Source organism: Pristis pectinata, chromosome 10 (genome assembly GCF_009764475.1).
Source record: "Pristis pectinata isolate sPriPec2 chromosome 10, sPriPec2.1.pri, whole genome shotgun sequence".
Lineage (NCBI taxonomy): Eukaryota > Metazoa > Chordata > Chondrichthyes > Rhinopristiformes > Pristidae > Pristis > Pristis pectinata.
The window spans coordinates 63,545,217-63,550,619 of NC_067414.1; positions in this window are offsets into that span (position 1 = coordinate 63,545,217).

Below are 5,403 nucleotides of genomic sequence, written 5' to 3' on the forward strand. Positions count from 1 at the left end.
GCAGAAAACTCTATGCAAAAGATGCATTTCACTGTGTGTTTCGATATACATGTGACTAATAAAGATATCTTATCTTATATTTGCTGAAATCTGAAGATGTTGACTTGTTGGAAAACTCATACTCAGGTGACATCCATAACATAGGCAGCAGTTCCACCAGCAGGAGCCTAGGAATGTCCTTGGTGGTGTTTAAGGGAAGAAACTTTGAGAGAAAGAAGGGAAAGAATATTGGAATAGATGAGCTGAAACTATCAAATGAAACAGGATGGCTCTTATGGAAGGGGAGAAGGAGATTGTTCCCCTCTTATGGAGTTAATGTGTGTAGAATGTTAGTAACCCTAATGACATTTTCCCAAGTATGACAAGAAGTTTAATGACTTGATATGATCAGCAAACACAAGTTGTTATCTGTTATCAGTTAATTAAGCTAAAAAAAGGATACTCCTTGTCCCAATATGCAAGTAATAATCCTTGGCATAGAAACATATGAAGATAGGGACAGGATAGATCATTTGGTCCCCCAGGGATATTTTGCCATTTACTGAGATCATGGCTGATCTGCTAACCGACATCATATATTTGGCCTTGCCCCATATCCATTAATGCCTTTGGTTAACAAAAACCTGTTAAACTACAATTTAAAATTAACTGTTGTCCCAAGGTTAACTGCTATTCAAAGAAGGGAGTTACAAACCTCTACCACCCTTGCATGGAGAAATATTTCATAACTTCAATCCTGAGACTCTAGTTCTTGGTTCAGGACCCTCGCTCTTAGATTTTCCAACTGGAAGGAACAGTTTCTTTCCCTATCAGTTCCCATTACTATCTTTAAAATTTCAATGAAATCAACCTTAACTTTTAAATTCCAGTAATTACAGCCTTAGTTTGTGTAATAATACATGGCATCTTTTCCCTTGCTACAGAAGCAATGAAACTTGGCAGCACTCATGTAAAATATCTCACATCCTGTAATGCATACTGCACTAGAGGTCTCTGAATCAAAGTCCTTGCTCCCTTAAATCTACCCCTACTACCATCCATTCTATGAATCCTGACAGATTGTAATTAGATGACTTGGAGACTGAAGAGGTCTGTTAACACTAAGCATTCCTCCAGCAGGTGACAAAAGCGGGGTAAAGCAAGCTACATGAGCTGAATGTCCATAAATCCATGCTATAACTCACCATGAAGCAGAAGAACTGACAATCATAGGATTCAACTGACCTGGTAGAATTGAAGTCAATATGCCTTTGGTAAATTTGTGAGCATTTGTTATGTAATGTTTCTAATTATTCTTCAGTCACCTCACCACTCAGCATTGTAATCAAAAGGGATGCACAAATCAGCTGCCTAGAAGAGCATCCTGCTCACATGAATCCTAGATCTTTTCCCACTAGAGGAATCAAACTAGGAAACAGATGTAAAAGTATTATGGCAATGAGCAGAGTGCCTTTAATCTCCAGCACCCTCTCAAAACCCTAAAAGCAAAGTCATAAGCCTGCAAATGAATAAAATATGACTCATGCCCGACCCAATCCAGGAAATCCAAAGCCAATATAAGTAAAAGGGAGGAAAGTCTGTGGAGGTTTTACAATATGTGGACTTCTGCAACGAAGTATGGAAAGTACAAAGTAAATGAGGGTTAATAAGAAAAACAATAAATAAAATGTATTAGTGGAGTGGAAATGTTAAAATACCTAGAGAAGAGTAGTACATTAAAGCTAGAATGAAAATATATAATCAGAGTCATATTTTACAGACAACAGTAGAGACTAGGAAACAGTCTATGTGAGGAATATAAGTACGAAACAGAAAAAGAAGCAATGCCTTAAACAGTAGGCTTAAAATTGTTAGGGTGACAAGCAAGAGTATGATAGAAAAGAAACAGAGAGATCCATATTTTGAAAAAAGATAAAGAGAGGAACAAGGACTTAATAAGAAATCACATTTACAATTAAAAAGAAAAACATAGAGCAACAGTTTTACTTATTTTAACTGTAAATATGTTGCAGCAGCAGCCAAACTAATAAAAGCTCATGCATCATGAAAAAGAGTTAAAAATGCAAACAGCAGGAGGTACAGCAGTAAAAGGACAAATAATAAGAACAGAGTTAAAGTAAAATATTAATTTCAGGAACAAGGCTAAAGATACAAGGAACCCATGGAGTCACAAATAAAAACACAAGGTGAGGAATGGCAGCAGAAAAATCAGAAACAGCAGACTTAAAGAAAAATTAAAACCAGGAGCAAGATTGCAAAAAAAAATTGCAGTTAGATCCAGAGAAATCAACATAAAAAGCATTAAATCAATATGTGTCATGAGTTTGAGAGCAATGGTATGGTAGAGTTAGATTGAAATACTAGACAGATTTGTGTTTATGAGTAGAAGAACGATCCAACACAAGGAAAGTTTTGAAGCCTGGAGGACAGGATGAGATCAGAGCCCAGACCTCTTCACCAAACCACAGAATCAAGAATGACACATTTACTACGGAAGGAGACTCATTTTTCAAACACGAGCGAGACTCGTTCCTGGCCTGTGATCCTTCTTTCCCAATTTCTTTGAAAGCAAATTACTAAAATGTTTAAAAGAAAATATGCCCCATATGCTCCCATTATAGCTCTTAATAGATTCATCCGTCAATGACCCAGCTGTCTTTTGACCATCCTTCTGTAACTTTAGTTAATTTTTAGGGAACCAATTTGTTCCTCTCTGTAATTTGATCCTCTATTACACTTTTTTCCTGAAATATATTTTTAGCTCTTTTCTGTCATCTTTAATCTGACTCATATTATGCCCTCTTTTTTTGCCTCCATGTATCATATTCTTTTAGAATTTTCCTTCTATCTTATTAAAACTCTGCTTTGTGCTTTGCCATTCTATCCATTTTTAAACAGAAATTATACATTCATTCCGCATGTGGCAAAATTGCCTTCACTGAACCCTGGTAGCATATCCAGGTAAACAACTTTACTTCCTATCCAGAAGTTTGATTAAAATTGTAGCCACAGGATTCAGTGACTTTCTGTTGAGTAAGTGAACTGAGTTACTGTGAGGTTCCCAATGGGTGGGCAGATTAAAATCAGCCTGAATAAATCTACTTTTGGTGTGGCTTTTTCAAAGATATCAAAATCAAGACTATATGAAGGCGATGTCAAAACAAGGAGTGTATAAAGAGAGCCACTTATAAATCCAGGAAGGTGCTCAGCAGTTCACTCAGAGAGTAATGAGATGGCAAGGTTGAGGCAAATAATTTATATAAATTTAGGGAAAGGCTAGTTAGGTATACAATGGACAGAAGTAACAGCTTACTTCACTTCACAAAAATTAATTTGATTGATAAAGTATCTTCAGCCTGAAATGTTAATTCTGTTTCTCTTTCCACAGATGCTGCCTGAAATGTTGAGTGTTTCCAGCACTTCCTGCTTTCATTTCATCTTTCTCTGCAGTTTTTTTGAATTTCATTCACTAGCATTGATTTGCTGGATTGAATGGACCATTTCTGTGCTGTAAACATTATGTTATTCTGTATCATAATTGTTATGGTCCAAGTATCCCAGGTTAATAATTTAAACTCAAATGCATTGCTGACATAACTTCTGATGTAGTAGAATTTGTATTTTCAATCCTTTGCTACTAATTGTGTTTATTCAGCCATTTAGCATTCTGAGATGTTGAAATCCCCCTTGATTGCAATGATCCCAACCATCCTTATCAACCCAAACTGCTTCTCTCTGCCTGCTCACTTTGGTTGCTGTTTTTTTAAGAGCATGCTGACTAATAAATTATTTACTCAGTTCTGTTTGTTGTTTGAAACTAATCTCCTGCTGCTGCCAAATCCAGCCTTTCCACAGTCCGTATCTTTCTTTGTCAATTGTGCAATTTCTCCACTTTCTGTAGGTTTAACCTTGTGAAGCATTTTTTTGTTGTTCATTTACTCCCTTGCCACATGCTGTGAACCCATAATAAGAAATCTGTAACATCAATACCTCACTAATGTACATCATTCTATATCCTGTATTTTATTCCAGGTGTTCCTTGTGCAGATATAAAGCCATTTAACATCCATCCCTTTTTACCTGTTTTGTTTACCTCTCCTTTTTGTTTATTAACTTAAGTCATCTCCCAATTCTGACAATGTCCCTTTAAGAATATTAGTTCCAAGCCTCTCCCATCGAAACAGCTTTTGTCCCACAGATGTTTTTTGACTGTGACACAGTTACGATTTTCCCTGCTAGCCTTTTGGACATTCAGACACATGTAAAAACATTCCAAAACTACAAAACAAAAATAAACAAACTGATCAGAAAAAAAAACAAAAAATACTGAAAAATATAAGAAACTAAAACATCTAAAATCATTCAAATATTGGTATTGGTTTATTATTGTCACTTGTACAGTGAAAAACTTGTCTTGCATACCGATCATACAGATCAATTCATTACACAGTACATTGGGTTAGTACAGAGTGCATTGAGGTAGTACAGAGTGCATTGATGTAGTACAGGCAAAAACAATAATAGTGCAGAGTAAAGTGTCGTAGCTACAGAGAAAGTGCAATAAGGTGCAAGGTCACAAGGAAGATCGTGAGGTCAGAGTCCATCTCATCGTATAAGGGAACCGTTCAATAGTCTTATCACAGTGGGAATAGAAGCTGTCCTTGAGCTTGATTGTATGTGCCTTCAGGCTCCCGTATCTTCAGCCTGATGGGAGAGGAGAGAAGAGAGAATGACCCGGGTGGGTGAAGTCTTTGATTATGCTGGCTGCTTCGCCAAGGCAGTGAGAGGTAAAGACAGAGTCCATGGAGGGGAGGCTGGTTTCCATGTTGCGCTGGGCTGTGTTCACAACTCTCTGCAGTTTCTTGCGGTCTTGGGCAGAGCAGTTGCCATACCAAGTTGTAATGCATCCAAATAGGATGCTTTCTATGGTACATCAATAAAAGTTGGTGAGTGTCAAAGAGGACATGCCAAATTTCTTTAGCCTCCTGAGGAATTAGAGATGCTGGTGAGCTTTCTTGGCCGTGGTATCTACGTGATTTGACGAGAGCAGCCTGTTGGTCATGTTCACTCCCAGGAACTTCAAGCTCTCAACCCTCTCGACCTCAGCACAGTTGAATTTGAAAATTTGTGCACATTTCTACATATCTTGGTGCTCATCAGGATATTCAATCCCTGACTTTTGGCAGGACTTTTGTTTGCCTAAGCACCCTTTTTGTTCAGTGTAAGTGTGTCCTAAAAAACGCCACACAAAATTCATCTGAAGTGAGATTTTCAACCTCACTGATTAGAAATTGACAGTTCCTATTTACTCACAGAACAACCAGGTTTCATTAACCCTGTTTCTCCTGAAATGTTGCTATTTAAAAGGTCAAAGCTCAATTTGTGTTCTTTACCCTCACTCAG